Source organism: Triticum dicoccoides, chromosome 1B, assembly GCF_002162155.2.
Source record: "Triticum dicoccoides isolate Atlit2015 ecotype Zavitan chromosome 1B, WEW_v2.0, whole genome shotgun sequence".
NCBI classification, from domain to species: domain Eukaryota; kingdom Viridiplantae; phylum Streptophyta; class Magnoliopsida; order Poales; family Poaceae; genus Triticum; species Triticum dicoccoides.
The window spans coordinates 681950499-681960323 of NC_041381.1; positions in this window are offsets into that span (position 1 = coordinate 681950499).

Here is a 9825-nt window from a genome sequence, read left to right on the forward strand (position 1 = left end):
CTCGGACGACCGGACTATGTTACATGGGTTGGTCTGATGGGCTGTGAATATACAAGACCGAAGACTCTCTCCCGTGTTCGGATGGGACTCTCCTTAGTGTGGAAGGCAAGCTTGGCGCCTGGATATGAAGATTCCTTTCTCTGTAACCGACTTTGTACAACCCTAGTCCCCTCCGGTGTCTATATAAATCGGAGGGCTTAGTCCGTAGAGGCAATCATAATCATTCAGGCTAGACTTCTAGGGTTTTAGCCATTACAATCTCGTGGTAGATCAACTCTTGTAACACTCATATTCATCAAGATCAATCAAGCAGGAATGAGGGTATTACCTCCATACAAAGGGCCCGAACCTAGGTAAACATCGTGTCCCCCGCCTCCTGTTACCATCAACCTTAGACACACAGTTCGGGAACCCCTACCCGAGATCCGCCGGTTTTGACACCGACATAGGTGCTTTTATTCAGAGTTCCGCTGCATCGTCACCAAAAGGTTTGATGGCTCCATCAATCATCTACAACAATGCAGTCCAGGGGGAGATTTTCCTCCCCGGACAGATCTTCGTATTCGGTGGCTTCGCACTACGGGCCAACTTGCTTGGCCATCTAGAGCAGATCGACAGCTATGCCCTTGGCCATCAAGTCAGGTTTGGAAGCTTAAATTATGTCACCTATATCTGTGGAGACTTGATCTTCGACGGATTCGAGCCCATGGCAGCCGCTCCCAACCACCACAATGAACATGACCTAAATATGTCATCGAACCATGCCCAGGTGATAGCGCCTGTAACTGCTCTGGCCCTGGATCTGGAGCAGATTGCGTCGCCCGAGGATGGGAAGCTCAACCCCGCCACGGAAGCCGTAGACTCATCGGCGTTAGAGCCGCACACAGATCCGAACTCGAGCGGGGCCTGTGTTACCAGAACGTTGGATTCGTCTCCGGCCATAGGATCCGAACCGCGTGCATCCGCGTCATCGAATCTGATCAGGCGCCGATCGTTGAGTTCAGCTCCGCGGACATCTTCCGGCACTCACCTTTAGGCGATGTGCTAAACTCATTAAAATCCCTCTCCTTATCAGGGAACTCTCAGACGAACTATATCCGGTTTGGATTGGAAGCTGAGGGTGGAGAATTCCGCTTCCCACCCACCACCCACTTCATAGCCACTGTCGAAGACTTAACCGACATGCTCGATTACGGCTCCGAAGACATCGATGGTATGGACGACGATGAGGGAGAGGAGCAGGCACAAGAACCAGCGAGTACAGGGCGCTGGACGTCCACCTCCTCGTGTGACGTATACATGGTGGATACACCCAAGAATAATAACAGCAACAATAAAAAGGATCCAGTCGAGGATAAGCCTCCGGAGAAACAGCCAAAGCGCCGACATCAGCGGCGCCGCTCTAGACCATGCTATGAAAAAAACAGCAATACCGGCACAGGAGAAAACACTCCGGACGACGCCGAAGACAACGAAGATCCCGTTGAGCCAACTTCCGAACAGGATGAAAGGGAAGATGGGAGAGTGAGCCCTAACGAAGAGGCCATTCACGAAGACTCAGAGGACAGCAATTATCTTCCACCCTCCGAGGATGAGGCGAGCCTCGGTGACTAAGACTTTATTGTGCCTGAGGAGCCCATCGACCAGGAGCACTTTAAGTGCCGGCTAATAGCCACTGTAAGGAGACTGAAAAAGAAGCAGCAGCAGCTTAAAGCTGATCAAGATCTACTCAGAGACAAATGGACTAATGTCCTGGCAGCCGAGGAATATGGGCTCGAGCGCCCAACCAAAAGTCACCCGAAGCGCAAATTGTTACCCCAATTCGATGATGAGGCGCTGGAGCCCGTCCTACCAGCACATAATGCGGCTGACCGACTACCACGTGGCTAGGATAAAGCGGCGACTTAAGCCGAACACCAGCCCACACTACCTCGCCGTAAAAACAGAGACACAACAGCTCGGGGATATACATATGACCTGCGACATGACTTGGAAAACAGAACAGGTCAGACTAGATCGATTATGGATCGCGGGGGCGTGCACCGATGTGCGAAGATGGCCATCTGGCCGGACGTGACAAATATAACCATGTCCTGGCCGAATTCCGTAGACGAACTCCATCTGAGCTACGTCGTGACGTGGCCCGACATAGAGGCGCCGCACACCCCCTCTTCTTCACTGATGAAGTAATGGGACATGAATTCCCAGAAGGGTTTAAACCCGTGAACATCGAATCATATGATGGAACAACATACCCCGCAGTTTGGATTGAGTATTTTCTCCTCCATATTCATATGGCCCGCGGTGATGATCTTCACGCCATCAAATACCTCCTGCTAAAACTCAAGGGACCTGCTCGGCATTGGTTGAACTGTTTGCCAGAAGACTCAATTGGCAGCTGGGAAGACTTGGAAGACGCCTTCCTCGACAACTTCCATGGTACATACGTACGACCTCCGGATGCCGACGACTTAAGTCACATAGTTCAACAGACCGGAGAGTCGGCCAGGAAATTCTGGACTAGGTTCTTAACTAAAAAGAACCAGATCATCTACTATCCGGATGCCAAAGCCCTAGCGGCCTTTAAACATAGCATCCATGACGAATGGCTCGCCCGACACCTCGGCCAAGAAAAGCCGAAGTCTATGGCAACCCTCACGATGGTTATGACCCGCTTCTGTGCGGGCGAGGATAGCTGGCTGGCCCATAGCAATAACAATCCAAGTGAACCTGGCAATTCTGAAGCCAGAAATAGCAACGGCAAACCCCGTCGCAACACACACAAGCGTGGCAACGGTGACAACACCGAGGACACGACGGTCAACACCGGATTCAGTGGCTCTAAGTCCGGTCAGCGGAAGAAGCCATATATAAGAAACAATCCGGGCTCGTCTAGCTTGGACCGCATACTCGATCGTCCATGTCAAATCCAGGGCACTCCTGATAAACCATCCAATCATACCAACATAGAGTGTTGGGTTTTTAAACAGGTCGACAAGTTAAATGCCGAGAATAAGGAGAAGGGTCGCAAAGTGAGGATGATGACGAGGAGCCCCGGCCATCGAACACAGGGGGACAGAAGAAGTTTCCCCCCAAGTTAAAATGGTGAACATGATATACGCTACCCATATCCCCAAGAGGGAGCGCAAGCGCGCGCTCAGGGACATCTACGCGATGGAGTCAGTCGCCCCAAAGTTCTTAACCCATGGTCATCCTGCCCAATCACTTTCGATCGCAAGGATCATCTGACCAGTATCCGTCATGGCGGTTCAGCCGCACTGGTCCTTGACCCAATCATTGATGGATTCCATGTCACACGAGTACTCGTGGACGGTGGCGGCAGCCTGAACCTGCTCTATCAGGATACAGTGCGCAAAATGGGTATTGATCCCTCAAGAATCAAGCCCACAAAAACTACCTTCAAAGGAGTCATACCAGGTTTAGAGGCCCGCTATACGGGCTCAATCACACTGGAAGTGGTCTTTGGATCCCCGGATAACTTCCAAAGCGAAGAGTTGATCTTCGATATCGTCCCCTTCCGCAGTGGCTATCATGCACTGCTCGGACAAAGCACATTTGCTCGATTCAATGCGGTGCCACAGTACGCTTATCTCAAGGTCAAGATGCCTGAACCATGCGGTGTCATAACAGTCAATGGAAACATGGAACGCTCCCTCCATACCGAGGAGCACACCGCTGCCCTCGCAGCAGAAGCGTAGAGCAGCCTTTTCAGGTAGAACTTTAATTCGGCGGCCAAGCTCCCGGACACTGTCAAACGAGTCCGGACTACTCTACAGCAGGACAGTCTAGCTCGTCAAGAGCTTGACTAGCAATTCGGCCTCCGTCCTAGCCCCGACCAAACGGCGGCATTCGTACCCCGCGTACATAACTACACACTCAAAATACCATGGGCATGGACGGAGGCACAACTAGATCATGGTCCATAATACGGCTCAACCTCCCGTGGACCCACATACTTTCACCTTTCCTTTTTCTTTTCAGGTTCCCTTCTTCCGGACCTTTCCTGGTGGCCTGATTGTCAGTCCTTTCGAAGGAAATACACATACCAAGGCGGGAAGCAGTATGGACGTGTGATGGAATCTCTAGATGTTCTTCTCAATGATCATTTTACCTGTCTTCGGAACCCGCACGGAGCTCCCCTGGTCTTGGCAGGTTAATTAGCTATATTGTTTATCACACTATTGTACAAATACGCTTTGACGTATCAATCAAATTACAATAAAAACATTCCGTGGCCCAATTTATTTGGCATTAACTTGCCTTTTCATTTTATTTCATTATTCTTATTGATCGCACCCGTACACTTTGGTACGCTTTTAATTCACCAGGGGCTTCATTACGCCCTATAATACGGCAACAAAGTCCGAACACTTTTTCACAGTACAGTTCGGCACCCCGAACTTATAGAATTATATGCATTGGCTCTGAATCATGTCTTTGGTCAATAGTTGGGTTGCTCGGCTTCTGTCCTTACTACCTTACGTTCCGCTATATCGGCTAGGGTAGTAAAGGGAGAAATACTGCGATTGTGTCCTGGTTCATCCGGATGAGCACCTCAGTAGAGAAAGCCGAAAACTGACTGTCATGATGCGGTGAGAGCCGGTCAGCTGTTCGAGAGGTTACAAATCTTTAGCGATTTTTTCGGCATTATGCGATGAATCGGTTTTTATCCGATCAGGTGTTTACAATACCCCAAGTTTGGACTTACGAACACTAGGGGCTGCGCCTAAATTTCTTTTGTCAAACTCCTATGGCTAAGTGAGGGTGATAAAGCGACATAGTCTGATTGCCTTGTTCGTTGCGCTAAACACCTCCTTTAAGGACCACACTCTGGAGTAAAGAGTGTTTATATTAATCCCGAACACCCCCGTACTTCCTACATGGGGTCTAAAGCCGACGACTGGCCAACTCTCAGATTTAACAAAATGGCCGCATAGGAGGTAAAATTTTAAATAACATGCATTATATTACATAACGGTTTTGTTTCAAAAGTACATGACAAGATAACATGAATGTATTCATTCAAAGATAATATCCTTAGCACATTGCTCCGCCACAATGCGGGATCCCTCCAGGACACCATCAAAATACCGCTCGGGCGTACGGTGTTCCTTGCCAGCGGGCGGTCCCTCGGTCGCGAGCTTGACAGCATCCATCTTCACCCACTAAACTTTGACTCGGGCGAAGGCCATTCGCGCACCTTCAATGCAGACCGACCGCTTGATGGACTCAAGCCGAGGGCAGGCGTTGACCAGCCGCTTCACGAGGCTGAAGTAGCTGCTGGGTATAGCTTCGGCGGGCCATAGCCGAATTATTAAATCCTTCATGGCTAGTTTGGCCACCCTATACAGTTTGACCAGCTGTTTTAGTTGGTCGCTAAAGGGCACCGGATGTTCTGGCGCAAGGTATTGCGACCAAAACAACTTCTCCGTGGAGCTCTCCTCTTCGGCTCGGAAGAACTCCGCAGCGTCTGAAATAATGCGTGGCAGATCCGAAAAAGCCCCTGGAGAACTCCAAATCCGGGTCAGTAAAAGGAACCTTTTCTTCACATATTTGCTCTGCATAATAAAGGCCTTGCCCGCCGTGATTTTTCTGGCCTCCTGGACTTGCTGGAGGGCACCCTAGGCTTCAACCCGGGCATGGTGTGCGCTTTGGCGGACCTTGGCAAGTTCAGACTCTTGATCCGCAATGTTGCGCTCCAAGGACTCACATTTCTTCACGGCGTCCTGGAGCTCCTGCTGGACCTCAATGACCCTGGCCTCATGCTTTTCACGGGCGGCTTGTTCCTTGGCCTCTCTCCCCTCGGCCTCGGCTAGCGCATTCTTGAGGGTCTCCACCTCGGTCGCTGCTCCTAATGGATACTATGGCACTTTAGTCAGCATAAATTATTCATCCTTCCTGAATATAGACAAGGTTATTGCATACCTTGATTGTCTTCCAGTTGTTTCTTCACACGGCCGAGCTCCTCCTCAGTCCGCTCTAGACTTTGCTTCAGTCCGAAGACCTCAGCAGCATGAGAGGTCGTAGCCAGCAACGATGCCTGCTTATTCATATAGACATATCAGTTTGGTCTCCTGCGAAAATTATTTGATCCTCTGTTCGGCTTTTCTTTCCGAACACCGAACAAAGTCTCAGGGGATACTGTCTATACTGTGACATTCTTTTTACATAATTGCATTACCTCAAAGCCTATTAGAAGGCTTGTGCAGGCTTCGGTCAGTCTGCTCTTCGCGGACTGAATCTTCCCAACCACGTACCCATAAGGGTATGGTGTTCCTCGACAATAGAAGCACTTCGCAGTGCTTCCATTAGAGTGTTCGGCGCTTCTGGCTGGACAGAGGTCCCCGGCGGAATTGGTGCACTTCCTCCTCTTGAAGGAAGCTGCTTGCCAGGTTCTAGAGCCGCATAGGTCTCTTGGACAGTATTCGGCTGGGGGCCGAACTGAGTGTGGCCCCCATCACCAGTCACCATGGGGGTTTGCTCCCCCATCACTACTAGGAAAACCCTTATCAGTAGCGCTGGTTATTTGGCTATTAGTAGCGCGGGTGGGCGCGCTACTGCTATGGTGCTATAGCTATTTTTTAGCAGTAGCACTTGTTTGAACCAGCGCTACTGCTATCTGTATCTAGCAGTAGCGCGCCTCTGCCCATCGCTACTGCTAATGCTAGTAGCGTGGCCGAGCAAACAAACGCTACTAGTAAGCAGCACTACTACTACTCCAATACCCCACGCTACTGCTAGTATTTTCTTTTTTTTATGTTGTTGTATTCGTATTTTTACATGTTTTATACAGTTACAACATACACATACACTGGAACTGTATGAAAAAGGAATGTCCCATCATCATCATCCGAGTGGTACAACATAGTCTCATCATATCAACATAGTCTCAACACAAATGATGTCGATCTTATCATCATCTCGAAATAGCGATACAAGTTATAATGATGACATGTATCTTACATTGTCACCGTAGACACATGTTTCATCATCTACCTAAACTAAGACATACACGGTAAGAGCGATCACGATGATCAAAAGCGGTATTATGTAGTAGTTTTTGTAGCGGCGCTGGTTCTGAATCCCCTGGTTTGCTATGAATCTCAAGTAACTAGCTTCAGCTTCCGCTCTGCTATCAAACCCTTTCTGGCTTCCGCCGGAGAAGCCAGAGACTTGGTCCTAACACTCTGGCCACTCATCATACACACCCGGAACATGCCCTACATACACGGCATACCACTTCCTCGCCATCGTTGATCTATATACCCATCAGAGATGCACATATATACCATGAAGCGAATTCAACAAAACAGTTATGAAATAGAAGCAATATATATAGTGAACATACTTAACAAATTTTATCGTACCGAAAGTAATTAACTAGAGCGCGACACCATACATCTAATAGTTTCGTCGTACTGAGAGATTCGAAGTTTCGTCGTACAGAAAGTAACAAGTATCTAAATAGACACATTGTTTTTAAGTAGTACACTCTTCCCATCTGTCCATATCCGGGAGGACAGACCCAAGCTTAGTGAAAGGCGTCATGTCTTGACGCTGTAGGGCAATGCGGGTTCGGACGTCAGCTCGTGATATTGGGCCGGCGTAGAACATCCCATTCTCTTCGAGGACCTCTTTGATGATGATGGACGCAATTTCCTGTTGGATCCGATAGAAATCATTTCAAAGTCGATTATCCGGCACGGCTCCAAAGGCTTCGGCCCATCTCTGGATATGGGTATCGGATGAAGATTTCATGCAAAGTGATTGCACATCCCTTCTGTACTCCATCATTAGATGGATGACGTAGAATCCATCATTCTCACTTCTTGCCGGTTGCTGGATGCAACAGAAGTCAGTCTTGTGGGTGAAACAAAGCACGGCCTTATTTGTTTTTTTGTGTTGGATGTAGCCACCCCGCATGCTGAAGCCCAACATAGCTCTGTCCAGAACATACTTTATGTGCGTGTAATCTTTCTTCTGTATGTTCTTGGACGGGTCCAAATATAGAGCATGGGAGTAACGCGGGTAAAGAACAATGAGAATGGCACGACACCCCCCGCTGCGCAAAATACACAATCAAGTTTAGCCTCCATGCGTGCAAAGTAACTATTGAAATGCACGAAAGGATGTATGTGTTATAGTGCTATTCGCGGATGACGTACCTGGGATGATAAGGTAGGAGAATCGTTTCTTTGTCATTATTCTGACCAAGAATTCTTCGATGTACTGACTCGCATATTGATGGTTGGCGTCGTTGACTGACAAGAAGCCCTCATGCATGTAGTATGGGTCCCCAACCGCAAGACCGATGACTTGCTCTCTCCTGACGATGTCGTTCATGTGCATCGCATACAGGCGGACGAACGTAAAATCGAGTGTCCTCATTTGAAACATCTGGAAGATGTAATCAAACCTCAGGAAGAAGAGGTCCGCGGGGCATGTGTGGACATACATCTTGCAACTGCTCGGCACATGAACCGTATAAAGTGGGTATCCTGGATCATCCGAGGCGAGGAGGCTTCTCTTTGTCGATAGCACATGGTCATGGAGTCTCCTGAGATCCCCTTCTATGGCAGCTAGTGCATTCGCCAGTACCATTGGCTCTCCCGCGACATGGATTAATGGTGCATGTTTCATCGGTACTTGGTCAACCTTGGTCGAAGGCTGCTGGCTGCTAGAACCAACATTGCCAGCTTTATTGGATTTTCTTGCCGCCGATCTCTTTCTCTGCTTCTTCTTGGTGGGATGAGGTGCTGGTGGGTCTGTCAGACCCTCCCTGAGCACCACCCCTAGTGTTGCCGGGCTCAGCATTGGACGACTCTAGCTAAGTAGTTGAGCTTGGGTGGAGCCGGCATCTGGAGGCGTGTCCTGCGAGGATTGCATGAACAAAGACTTCTTGCACTCTCGAGGATGTTCCGGCTCTGGTACATGCATCTCATATTCATATGGTTGACTCATTATTACTTTGTTGTCAAAGGCAGTATTGAGATACTGGTTAGGGTGTCACGACCGATTTTTCAACAAAAATAATTATTGAGAAAATTGATCTTTAGATCCCAGTATAGGAAAAGTCATCCTCACTGGTAGACAAGTGCTTGATAAACAGAGGACCAGTAGCATTAATATATTACAGGGTTGAGCTGAGGTTGCTCAACAAATTATTACAAACTCGCCGATATCTTACATAGGGGCGGTTATGACCCAGGGGTGTGGTGACATGCTACTAGCTCGAGATAAAAGTGGTGGTGGATAACTTGACTCCTAACTGGCAGCTCATCGAGCGTCGAGGTGAGGCTCGATGAATTTATTTCTGGGGTGGCGGAAGCGGATATAATACAGTGACCAAATGCAGGATTCGCACGGGATTGACTGGGACTCCTCTAGGCGTCAAACTCGCTATCGAACTCTTCATCCATGAGATCGCCTTCATCAACATCTGGCCAAATCAACAAGCCAGGTGAGTACTTTGAAAGTACTCGCAAGACAGTTCGGACAAAAGATATAACAAATGTATGCATGAATGCGTCATGAGCAAAATTAATGATGCTCGATCCAATAACGATATACTTGCACGACTTGATAAGTAAAAAAAATAATATCTGAAAACCGATCGGCTGTCTGGAGCGACACCTCGAAAGGTAAACAAATAAAGCTCATGCCGCAGTCGGGCGTCTAAGCGACACCACATAAAGGGCTTATAAAAGAAATGCCACAGTCGGGCGTCTAAGCAACACCACATAAAGGGCTTATAAAAGAAATGCCACAGTCGGGCGTCTAAGCGACACAACATAAAGGGCTTAT